Here is a 13,551-nt window from a genome sequence, read left to right as displayed (position 1 = left end):
CCCCCCATAAAAAAGAGAAAAAGGAGAGGGGGGGGAACACAAAGAAAGAAAGAAAGAAAGAAAGAAAGAAAGAAAGAAAGAAAGAAAGAAAGAAAGAAAGAAAGAAAGAAAGAAAGAAAGAAAGAAAGAAAGAAAGAAAGAAAGAAAGAAAGAAAACAAGCGTTAATGATCTGTTTATCTTATCTGTAAAGAAATACCCCAAACATCTAGAGTTGAGATTGGAGCAAAGATAAAACAAGAAAGAAAACAAGCGTTAATGATCTGTTTATCTTATCTGTAAAGAAATACCCCAAACATCTAGAGTTGAGATTGGAGCAAAGATAAAACAACTATCTGTGCATAATTCAGTTGCCACATTCCCCCCGACCCCCCACTTTAACCCTGAAAACACCCATGAAGTCAGGAGCTGTGTGAGTCTCTCTGTCTGTCTGTCTGTCTGTCTGTGTCTGCTTTTTTTTTTTTTTTTGTGGTTGGGTTGTATGGTTGTCTGGTTGCCTGGTTGCCTGATTGCTTACTCCATAAAACTCCACCAGAGTGACTCCTCCAGAAATTCTTATTCAATGATCAAAATCAAGGGTCCTAAGGTAAGAGTCCCTACATGGAAGGGTAAAAAGTCACTAGCCCTCACCTGTGTTTGGTGACAAGAAGAACTCCATACCAATCGTCTACCTTCATACATGAGGGCAGGGCAGGGAAGGAATAAATTTATTCAGGTGATCTAGTCAGTCACACTGATGGGTCTCTAGGGCTCCCCCTCCATGTCTCCCCCTCTCTGCCTGTCTGTGTGTCGGTCTCTTGTCTTTGCCTGTGTGTGTGTGTGTGTGTGTGTGTGTGTGTGTGTGTGTGTGTGTGTGTGTGTGTGGTGGGGGGCATGTGTGCCTGTTCCTGTTTGTTGATTCAGGTGATCTAGTTATACTCCCCATCTCTCCCTCTGTCTGCCTGTGTGTCGGTGTGGTGTGTGTGTGTGTGTGTGTGTGTGTGTGTGTGTGTGTGTGTGTGTGTGTGTGTCTGTCTGTCTGTCTGTCTGTCTGTCTGATTATTCAGTTGGTGTAGTTAGATTTGTGGATCTCTCGCTCCCCCTCCATCTCTCCATCTCCCTCTTGTCTGCCTCTGTGTGTGTGTGTGTGTGTGTGTGTGTGTGTGTGTGTGTGTGTCCGTCTGTCTGTCAGTGTGTCTGTCTGTCTGGCGATGATTCGTTCAGGGGACCTAGTTGGACTTGTGGATCTCTCGCTCCCCCTCCATCTCTTCCCCTGTGTGTCTTTCCGTCGGTCGCTGGGTCTCTGTCTCTCTCTGTCTCTGTCTCTTTCTCTCTGCCTCTCTGTCTCCTGTCTGTCTCTGTGTCCCCCCTCCCCACCTCCCCTCGGTCTTGCTTTTCCTTGTGGACTCCAGCGGGGCTCTGCTTACTCTGCTTGCCAGCCTGGAACCCACCCGCCAGCGGCAACTTCTTCCTTGGAAGAAGGAAGGAGGGAGCAGGAACCAGCGTCCCAGAAGAGACTCTCATTTTCAACGTGGACACTGGGTCTGTGAACAAGATGGATGCCGCCGCCGCCATTTAGGCCCGAGTTTTTAGGGGAAGCTGTCTACCACCCAGACACATTCCCAGCCCACCTCCTTGAGAATGTCTCAAGGATGGATGGCTAATTTTATTCGATCATCATCTGGTTTCCGGAAGGAGAAAATGCCTCTGCTCACCCCCACCCCGCAGTTCCCCTCCCCGGGTATCCTGCACACGAGATGGCAGTCCTTGTGATATCTGAGCTGCCACACCACACCACACCACACCACACCACACCACACCACACCACACCACACCACACTGTGGCAGAAAGTTCCTCCTATGGATTGTCTGGCCTCAGGAATTGACTCTCTCCCCGAGCCGAGGCCCCTTTTCCTTGGGAAAGAAGGATGTCCATGAGGACAAAAATAAGACCGAAAACAGAGCAAACTTATCCATAAGACAGGTAGGGCACGAAACCTTTCGGCCGGTCGGTAAAGAAAATCCCCAGGCAAAGGCTCACCGGCCGGGTGGTGCCGGTGGCAGCAGTGGCTCACTGCCCATCATCCGTCTGAGGTGCTGCTGAGCGAGGGGGCTGAGACCTGAGGATAGTGGTTCATAGCCCGCCCGGGCAGGAAAGTCCATTTGAGACTCTTCATCTCGATGGGTCACCCAAAACGCCAGAAGTGGCGGTGGACTTGGGGGAAAATGCCCTAGTGAAGATTTCCTCGGGGCTGAATTAGTACTACCGTGTCATGCAAGAGCACGAGCTCGCAGAGGACAGTACCGTACCTCTGGTTCCGGGCGGGCGGAACCCGGTGCAGACTCATTATGGTGACGGGGGGGGGGGGGGGGGGGGGGGGGGGGGGGGGGAGAAAAATCCAGAGGTGGACTGGGCTGGGAATGTGTCTCAGCGTGCTTGAAGCCCTGGGTTCAATTCCTCAGTACCACCTAAACAGAACAAGCCAGAAGGGGCTCGAGTGGTAGAGCAGTGACCTTGAGCATAAAGAAACTCAGGGACAGTGCTCAGGCCCGGAGCCCAAGCCCCAGGACTAGGCCAAAAGGAAAAAGGAAAAGCAAATGACGATAATAATGAATTATAACAACCTATATGTATGTGTATGTCAGAACTCTCACTACCAACTACCGGGTAGGCGAGGACTGACCGACTGAGCGAGTGACTGACCCGACCCGTGTTTTGCCCCTCCCGCCGCCCCATCCACCTTGTCGACGGCGAACGCGCGCCATCTAGTGGTGGTTTTGTGAATTGCAGTTTTCTCTCATGAAATGCATGAAAAAGAAACCGCGCACTGACTGACTGAGAAAACCGGCCTTATGTCCTTCTCTTCCAGGCCCAGGCTGGTTGGTCCCGAGAGGGAGGGGAGGGGCGGGGTGGAGAGGCGGATCTATGGAACGAATGACTCCTCCCCCCCCTCCCCTTCCCCGCCCCCAACACGTCGGCTGTCGAAACCCCGCCCTCCTTCCCGTCGTCACCAGTACGACAGAGGAAAGACAACTGGTCGACCGCCGTACCGCCAGGGCGGGGCCGGAGGGAAGGAGGCCCCGGGCGCCCGGGGCCGGAGCCCCCAGAGACTAAGTCCGAAACGGAAGGGACAACTGGTCGACCGCGGTGCCGAAGTGCGGAGGGAAATGGGTCAAGTCCCCGCGTGGCAACTGGTCAACCCGACTCGTCTCGGAGGGAAAGACGGAGCAGGGGGCGCTCGGGCGGCCACCCTCTCCGCCGCGGACGGGTGTGGGCCGGCGCGTGGAGAGGAGGGGGGGGGTGGAGAAAAAGCGGACGGGTGGATGGGACCGCCCCTCTCCACGGCGCCGGGGACGCGGACCGGGAACCGCCACACCCGGGCGGCGAGGGGGGGGGGGGGGACGTGGAGGGCGAAACCGGGAGCCGCACCCACCCCCTCCCCGACGCCGACGCCGGCCGAGCCCCGCACACACAGGACCCCAGCCTCGGGCCGGCGGGGACGCGCGGGCGAGAGGCCCGCCGGCCGCGCGCGCGCGGACAGGAGAGTCGAGCGAGAGCGTGCGGAAGGAGGAGCGGCCCCCCCCACCTGAGACGGGATGGACGGGAAGGGGACCGCCCCCGAACCCCACCCCACCCCCACCGGGACGGGGGGGGGGGGGGGGCGGTCGAAAAGACAAACCCTTGTGTCGAGGGCTGACAGACAGGAGACAGAGAGGCAGAGAGAAAGAGACAGAGACAGAGAGAGACAGAGACCCAGCGACCGACGGAAAGACACACAGGGGAAGAGATGGAGGGGGAGCGAGAGATCCACAAGTCCAACTAGGTCCCCTGAACGAATCATCGCCAGACAGACAGACACACTGACAGACAGACGGACACACACACACACACACACACACACACACCTCATTCTCTATCTGATGACTGGAGATCTTTCCCTTCTGAAATATTTTAACTGCCATCTCAGTGTCTGTGAAGTGGTGATGAGCCAGTTTCACTCAGGTACCATGGTCGAGGAGTTCTTTCATCTGGTAATGTTTGATAATCTCCTCCTTCAAGGAGCTTGAGGATGATTCTTTGTATTCTGCCATCCTCCTGCTATGATGGCAGGAGTCTCCCTAAAATTAACTAAATAAAATAATGGAAAACCCAGGAAAAGTCAAAAAGAAATACCAAAATCTAACCAACAAATCCTCCCAACCAAAAAAAAAAAAATCAATCTAGCTTTGATTTAGTCCAGCAGCTCACTAAGCAAGAGCTCCCAGCACTGTAAACTGACAAACCATGGGGCACAGTGCCTTCCTATATACTCTGCATGACCTCTCATAATGGAGTAATCACAACAGGGAAAATGACATCATGGGGGAAATGGACAAAGTAGATTCAGGGCAAGTGAGGTCAGTGAAAAAGTGGACCTATTGCAGCCTCCACTATTGGCACTCTAGCTCTTAGGCCTCAAAGACTGTTGCTAAGTAATCCAGGTGGCCTTGAGTTTTCTATTGTCATTATCATGCCATTTCTGAAACCACTAGGAGAGTAGCCAATGTCCTCTGACCTTCTAGAGGACTCCTGCATCTTATAAATTGCTTTTGTGGAAACACCAGCCAATAGCCTCCATTCTTTTTTTTTTTTTTTGGGGGGGGTCCGGTCGTGGGGTCTGAATTCAGGGCCTGGGCACTGTCCCTCAGGTCTTTAGCTCAAGGCTAACGTTCTATCACTTGAGCCACAGCGCCACTTCTGGCTTTTTTCTGCCTATGTGGTGCTGAGGAATTGAACCCAGGGCCTCATGCATGCGAGGTAAGCACTCTACCACTGAGCCAACTTCCCAGCCCTAGCCTCTATTCTTGATGGCCACCTTATCCTATGTCTTTTCCCACGAATGACAGGGCACAAAGTCCTCCATCCTTCTTAAGGACAGTTGTGTCTTACAATTTGCTCCTGTAGGGACAATGTCCAGGCTGGCTTTGAGCCATTCTCACAATTCAGCTTCCTGAGTAGTTAGGATTATAGGCCTGAGCCATCAGTATTTAGCTCATCTGTCACTTTTTGAAGATTTTTTTTTTGTTTTAGAAAACTTGGTTTTAGCAATGTCTTTTTCTTTTATCACTTTGTATTGGTTTCCCTTGCTGTCTAATACTTATTCTTTTTCTAATGAGAAATTGCTCATGGTATCATTGAAGATCACTTGTGTGTGAGGAGTTGTGTCTCTGTGCTTTGGGAGGTTTGTTGTCTTTGAGTGTTTAATTAGAATGTGTCTTAGTGTGGACCTGTGGGATTATCCTAATTGACTTTTGTTGAGCTGCTAGATTCCTGCATATAAGGGTTCATACTTTCAATCAAACTTGGGAAGATTTTGGTCAGTATTCATTCAAATACAATGTATTTTTTCTCTCTTGTACATTATATATATATATATATATATTATACATACAAACATTATATACATATTCACATTGTATATGTGAATATACTAATATATACATATATCTCTAGATATTTATATTAAATATATAAATATTTACATTTACATACATATATTTATTTTTACATAGCTTCCATTTTGTGATTGTTTTTGGAAGTCTAGATTGGTACCAGCTACTTTGTCAGAGATAGAGGTAGAAGTTTCATCTTTATAGCTTGGTGAAAATAAGCATTTCTTGGCAAGGATATTGAAACATATACAATCTAGCCCCCCCACATCACTCTCTCTGATTTACTACCTCTGTCAGGTCTCTAAGCACAGGGCCATTGCTTGTCAGGTTCTTCTACTGTGTGCTGTGATCTTTTCCGTGCCATGTTCAGCTTCAATGGCTACCAGTCCTGAAACTGGAAGAGGAGATTCTCCAAAGTCAGCCTGCATGGGAGTGGTCTTAGCAGATACCCCTATGCCAGGAATGCTGACTGCTGACTGTGGGCTGCCCAAGCACAGCTCTTTTTGGACTCAAGTCAGAGGACTGCAGAGGAGTGTGGGAGTGGTGCCTTGATAGTCGTTGCGCTAGAAGCAAGGCTGGGGACACAGAGCTTCACTGTGACCTGATTTCTGGGGCAAAGGAGGTGCAATGGCAACTTCAGGCTTTTTCCAGAAGACATGGGCACATGGAGGGAGCAGAAGCTAAGCCCAAGAGACTCCTGAGCACATGGTGGGAAATCGAGCTTGGAGGGCCAGGCTGTCCTGGTTGGTAGGGAGGCAGGTTATGAGCCTATATTTGTAGTCTGCCGGCTTCCAAATGAAAAGCTAGACTTGATTGCTGTCCAGAAATATCCCATGCTTGTGTGGGTCAAACTGCCAAGGACCACAATGAAGGAACCTGCTCATGGCTGGCAATGAAATGGTGAAACTGGAGTGTGAAGACATCATAGTGGGCTCTGAGGATTCCCTAACACTGCAGAGCAGGGAGGCCAGAACAAAAGGAGATACCAGGCTCTGCTGGCTGGGTAGTAGATAGACAGATGGAAGAAGCCTTGCTGGATGGCTTAGTGGAGTCTGTGCCTACAGGCACATGAAGCTGCCTAGGATCTCCCCAGCAGAAACTTGGGGACAGCAGCTTTCCCAACATGGACAAAGAGTGTGCTGCTGGCTAGAGGCTGTGGTGAATGCTGTTCCTAGAGGGGAAATAGGCCTGCTGCTGGAGGGAGCCAATGCCCCTTCCAAGGCTCCTGGAGTAAGGGGAGCCCTCAGGAATAGGCTCATGGAAAGGCTGGTCTCCCCACACAATGAGAACCTCTCTAGTTGGTTTGATTCTTTGTTTGAGAGTGGGTCACTTCTTCGGAGGCAGTGATATTGAAAGAGGAGTGCCATTACCATTCCTGTTCAACCTTATATGAACCTTGATTATTACATCTAAGCCTCCTTAGTAGCTAAGATTATGGGTGAGAGCCACCGGTGCCTGACTCCATCAAGGTTTTTAAGGCCATGGCTCTTCAGGGAAATAATAGCCCTGTGTTCCTAGGAAGAAAGATGCATGCAGGTAGTAAAGACCTCTGAGCTTCACATCAGAACAGAGAGAGCCCCCATATCACTGGGTGTTGATTTGGTACAATTGTTGGTATGCACATCTGGCTTTTCTGAGACCAGAAGACAGTTCAAACTTGCTAGATAGGCAAAGATCCAGAAAAAGGAAGAATCAGAATGCTGGGTTTAAACCACAATTTCTGTGAAATGAAAGTTCAGACGAGACAAGTGACTTCTGACCGTCCCAATGGTGGCAGTGGAATAAAGGAGAAGCCTTAGTACTCTGCACCCTAGGACATGGTATGCCTGCAGTCAGATGGTAAGGAAGCTAGGAGACCTCCAAGAAGGCGGGTGGCATTAAAAGAAAGCCCTGGGATCATTCACCCTGTGACAGATGCAAGAAGCCGCAGGCTTGGACACCATCCTGTTTATCCCAGGCTTATTGCCTTATGTTTAGCCTAGATGTCATAACAGCATTTCTATAGATTCCTGGGACCAGAGACTGAATGACTCAGGAAACTAAGCCCAATTGAAATCTAAAAGGAGGACAACACCAATAATATCAAAGGAATGAAGAGCAGAGGCTTGAAGCTAGGGACCAAGGTAGACCCAGGCACTGGTGGCCCACACCAGCTACTCAGGAGGTGGAGATTTTAGGGTGGAAGTAAAATCCAACCCAGGCATGAAAGTTCATGACATTCTTCTCACTAATTAACCAGGGAAAAAAGCCAGGAGTGGAACTGTGACTCAAGTGGTAGAGCACGAACACTAGTCTTGAACCAAACGGTCAGGCACAAACTCTATCTGACCCTCAGTAGTAAGGACTATATAGGAGATTGAGATTTGAGGATTAAGGTTTGCAGCCATCCAGGGCAAAAAATCCATGAGTCATCTCTAGTAAAAACTGAGGAGTGGAACCGTGGCTCTCCCAATAAAGCACTAGTCTTGAACAAAATCTCCAAACTCAATTCTGACTCTGAGTAGTAAGGATTACTTGGGAGAATGAGATGTGAGGATTAAGTTTTGCATCCAGCCAGGGCAAAAGAATACATGAGTTATCTCTATAAGGAGCCAGATGTTTACCTACTTCTGTTATTAAACATCTTGCAACGGCTCAGTGACTTTTATCTAGAACTTCTCTGGGATTTTCAGAACTGACTGTTTATTTTCCCTAATTCTGCATTCTGATGAAAGTATAATACACAAATAAGGCCTCAGTGTCAGGCTTGACATAACTCTTGCAGACTTGAGTAACATGAAGTGCCAATGAAAGCATTCGTGCTCATTTTCAATGGGGAGACAATTGAAACAGAAGACGCTGACATTTTAATGAACAGTGATATTCTGCAACTTTATAAAACAATTCAATTTCTTTCACATGTGCCCAAATTGGAGGGCTTTTCCAAAAAGATAAAACAGAAAGAATAGGAAGCTTTTGAGCAGACTTCTAGGAACAAAAGAACATCTCAATGAGGAGGATATTCTTCAAAACAAAGCCTTCAGGGAAAGCTTGAATAAAGGAAAAAATGTAACAGAAGAGATTAATTTTTTGCAATCCAATTCTAGGTTTATTCAGTACAATATCTTTATTGTACCCGGCAAAGCATAAACACAACCTTACCTAAAATACTACAGTTATAAAACTCAAAATTAATAATAGTATATATACAACACTATATAGTAGATATAGTAGATATACACAATAAAGGCAAAAGAGAGAAAGAGAGGGAGGGAGAGAGAGAGAAGAGAGAGAAAGAGAAAGAGGGAGGGAGGGAGGAGAAAGGGAAGGAGGGAGGGAGCAATATACATATTGCCAAGGCAAACCTGCAAGAACACCATGAATGGCAGGCAAAATGTGGTGGGGGCAGTCTTTGGTAAACAGACCCATTCACAGCAAGGAACACGGTGTGGTATTCTCTCAGGGTAGAACGGGGCTTAGTCAGGGTCAAGGGCCAGGCCTAACAGGAACAGCAGCTTCATCCCTTTACCCTGAAAGCCTATGCCTTGGACAAACAAGGGAACCCCTATGTTGCCAGACTATCCCCAGTAATCAGTGGCAAGCCTGGAAGCGCCAAACACTCTAGGAATGGAGAAGGAATGAACTTTCTAGCCAGAAAATTACAGGCCACACATATGAAGAGAGCCTCAAATCTACAAAAATTTGGGAGCCATAACTGGGCTGCAGATGAATTGTCTCAATAAGGGATCCTTTGTTACAGCCACTCATGGGCTAGTGAAGTGACAAAACTGAGTTGTATTATAAGGGGGGAGCATCAGGTACCTGCTTATCAGGTGGAGATGGAGCTGAATCAGGGGCTGTGGTCCAGGGACTAGAAGCCTTGTCTGGGGAATCCTGGGCTCCAGGGGCATGACCTCCTGGGTGTTGGATTTGTAGGGGACCATGGTCTGGTGTGATGTCTGAGCAGGTAAGGGCTGGGGGCTAGGGAGCTGGGGCACTGCTGGAAGCAGATTTGCAGCTGCAGGACTATGCTGGAGCTTCTTGAGAAAGAGCTGGAGCAGCTGCAGGAGCCAAAGCTGGAGGCTGAGCCAGAGCAGGACTCAGGGCCCTGGCTCCTGCTAGAATCACTGCTTCATTCCTGAGTCTTAGCCCTGCTAAGGTCCTTCCTACTTGGCTCCTTAGTGGACATTTTATTTGTAGAGGGATCCTCTGACTTCTTCTCAGAGTGGCCTTGCCTGTATTAGAAGGAACCTTCTTCCTGCCGTCCCCAACTCCTCCCTCTCTCCTCATCCTATGAGGCTGAGGCAGTGCTCAATGGAACAGAATTTTGACCCTATTCCAAGACAATCCCTCATAGCACTATCACACAGCAAGAGTATAGATCTCCTAGAAGTTGAAAAGCTCCACATCTGTGAAGAGAATTGGCATGCAAAAAAAAAGGAGACATTTGAAGGCACAATTGACATGAGTCAAGAATTTCCCTTAGGTAGTGAGTTTTTTAATATTCTAGAAGTGATTGCTCCCTTCAAGCCCTTTATCAACTTTAGAGAATTTGTTCAAAGGAAGATTTCCCCAGGCTTTCCTGTAAACTTAGATAGACCTGGGTTTCCTAGGATCACAGCCACTGTGACTTTCAGGAGTTTTGAGATGATGTAGATGATGGCGTTATCTTTACCATGTCAGATAACTACAAAGAAGACACCCCAACCATTGTCCTGGCCTTTAACATAGTCACCAAGAACAAGAAACACAGAGACTCCTAGAAGTAAATCCAAAAAGAAGGGACAAATGTTTTCAGGGAATTACACATTGAAATGACACATCAGTAATAAGATTGGAAGAAATGGGCCTCTAATATGAATTTTATCAAGTATTCTGATGAGCCATTTCCAGTCTTTTAAAAACCTATACTTTATGTGTAATTGTTTGATCTGCAGCTACCAGTGATATGATTTTTTTTTTGTCTTTTCTTTTTTGGTACTGGGGATCGAACCCAGGACGTTGTACTTGCTAGGCAAGCGCTTTGCCACTGAGGTACATCCCAGCCTGGTATGATTTGTTTTTAAAGATTTTTATACTACTTGTTGAAATATACATGCATATGCTTGTGTGTGTGTGTGTGTGTGTGTGTGTGTGTGTGTGTGTAATCTACATATCCACATATATTAAATCTCCGGACCATTAATGTAAGTCAAATGTCTTAAGAGATTTGAAGCCCTTTAAAACTCATCATCTTACATTCATTGGGAACAAATATTGCTTCAGTTGGTTTTCATAAAATGTAAACATTGAAACATTGTGTATAGTTTAGTAATTGGAATGTTTATTCAATATTATGAAATAGAAGGAATGACATTTTCTGGAGATGAATGAACCAAATAGTACTCATTATATAATAGTATTTATCTGTCACAATTTTAGAGTGTTTATTCACAATCCAGGGAATGAGGTACCTTTTTCAGCCCCTAAGAGCACTCCATTGGGGTGCTATTTGATTTTACCTGAATTCTTTCTACAATTGTAAGTATAACTAATCTTCCTTTCATAGAAACGCTATCTTTTTGCTTTCTACATTAGGTTAAGTATCCCTGTTTATGATTAGATACATTGAGCATGCAGAAGGTTTCCTTCCAAGTCTCAGCACTTCAAATAAATTCTAAATTTTAAATTTGCTTCTTCAAAGGTGCATATATAGTACGTTATTCAAGGAATATGAGTTCATTGATATCAATTTTTTTTTTTATGTGAATGTGTTTTTATTGTATAGTTCTGCGTTTTTTCAGCAAAGACAAATGTCTTTAATCATAAACACATTTTATTAGTGCTGTCTAGTAGAATGCATGAAAATTTAATTTGAAATGATTTATGTTTCTCAAGCAGCCTTCACAATGGCTTGTCCCTCTTTAGTCACAGCAGGGTATACTTATGAACCTGTATATTTTATAGTCAGAGTGCTTTACATGAATTGTTAAAAGGCCAATAGTCTGGTAAAGTCTATGTATCTAATTGAACATTCTCTGCACTATTTTAGCATATTTATTTCTGCTTTATTTTAGAGTTCTCTAAGATTCCAATTTTTATAAACCAAGAATTGAGTTATTTTCTCTTACAATTATAACTAAAGAATCAAAGCCTTTGTCAATAGACTTATTTCCAATGTGAAAAATGAATCATAATAATTAATTCGCTTTGAAGCATATAGATTGTGTAATTTAAGCTACACACATTAGAATCCATACCACATTTCTTCCATAGTTATTTGCATTTAACAATGAGTTGACTCTGTTTTCAATATGGAGACAATTATATTCTCTGAACAATCGTTGTACAACTTGACCCTATTGTACAACTGTGCATCTTAAAATGAAACATTTCTAAAACCTAAAACATTTCTTATTTACTTTGCGTTTTGAAACTTTTATAGATATTCATATTTTACGCATATTTATGTAATTTTTTTGTGTGTGGATGAGTGACAGATTTGATAGTCGAATGGTTAATACAAGACAACCAAGGAATAACATAATTAGTTGAGATATGCAGTTGTTAAATCTATGTCTCCTAGGCTGCTACAGAAACGTGATCCAGTTTCCATAGTGATTTATGACATGAGTGAGTGAGTGATCTGTCAGATGAACAAATACAGGTTCAAAACAAATACAGGTTCCTAAACCTAAACTTAGTTTGAATATAGAACGTGATTATTTCTTTTTTTTTTTTTTAATTTAATTTTATTTTATTTGTGAACATACTGTACAGAGGAGTTACAGTTACATGGGCAGGATAATGTGTACATTTCTTACCAAGCATTGCAGCCTCCTCCTTTGTTTATCCTTCACATCCCTTCCCAGCCTCCCCCCTCCCCCCCTAATCCCAATTCTTCTCCTTCCTCCCTCCCCCCAGCCCCCCCCCCACCAACATTGTAAAGTTCGTTTTGGACATGACAACTTGTACTTCTCATTGTTGCAACAGGTCCACCTGTATCCTTAAACAACTGGTTTTTCCCCATCTCCTCCACAAGTTATACTGACATCAAATATAGTGAAAGCAAGGGTTATACTGTGGGGGAGGGACATACAAAGCAACAAAGAGATAATCTTATAAATGTGTTAGAAACACATGCATGAAAGAAAAAAACATTAAAATACACATCTAAGGGTTCATTTTCCTGACATCACATTATCTGACCTTTTCCGCTTGACTCATACATATACTAGATATTACAAATAAGGGAAACCATGGGACCTACGTTTCTTTGGGCCTGGCTTACTTCACTTAATATAATTTTTTCCAAGTTTTTCCATTTCCTAACAAATGGGGCAATGTCATTCTTTCTGATGGAGGCATAGAATTCCATTGTGTATATATACCACATTTTCTTGATCCATTCATCTACTGAGGGGCATCTGGGTTGGTTCCATATCTTAGCTATGGTAAATAATGCTGCAATAAACATAGTTGTGCTGGTAGCTTTAGTGTGGTCTTGTTTGTAAACATTAGGGTAAATGCCCAAAAGTGGGATTGCTGGGTCATAGGGGAGCTCTATGTGGAGTCTTTTGAGGAACCTCCATACTGCTTTCCAAAGTGGTTGAACAAGTTTACATTCCCACCAACAATGAAGTAAGGTTCCTTTCTGTCCACATCCCCTCCAGCATCTGTTGTTGTTAGAGTTCTTGATTTTTGCCGTTCTCACTGGAGTGAGGTGATGATATCAATTTTTTAAAATAACACATATTTTAGGCAGCATGGAATATTTAATCTTTTCACTTTTTAAAAACATCTAATTTGCTAAAAATATATTTTACAAATTATAAAGTTCAGAAATGCATATAAGATTAATAGTCCCTGGATTTCCAGGAAGATGGCAGAGGAAAAGCTGGAGGCTAAACAAGTTCTCACATAGAAAGCAGTTTTAGTGTTCCAGTGAACAGTCCTAGGCCAGAAAATCACACCAAGTATGCCATTACAGAACAGAAAGTTGTGCCAGAGAGGGAAAATCCAGGCTAGGAGACAGATCTGAGCACTGCCTGTACCCACGTCTGCGGCAGCTGCGGTGGCCAGAGCCACCATATCTACAACACAGAGAGCCTGGGACAAAGGTGCCAGATGCAGCAGGCCAGTGGATTCTACTCAACACCAGCAAGAACTGACAAGGAGCAGAT

The sequence above is a fragment of the Dipodomys spectabilis genome, unplaced genomic scaffold (genome assembly GCF_019054845.1).
Source record: "Dipodomys spectabilis isolate Male_0828 unplaced genomic scaffold, ASM1905484v1 ptg000010l, whole genome shotgun sequence".
Lineage (NCBI taxonomy): Eukaryota > Metazoa > Chordata > Mammalia > Rodentia > Heteromyidae > Dipodomys > Dipodomys spectabilis.
This window is presented reverse-complemented; position numbering follows the sequence as displayed.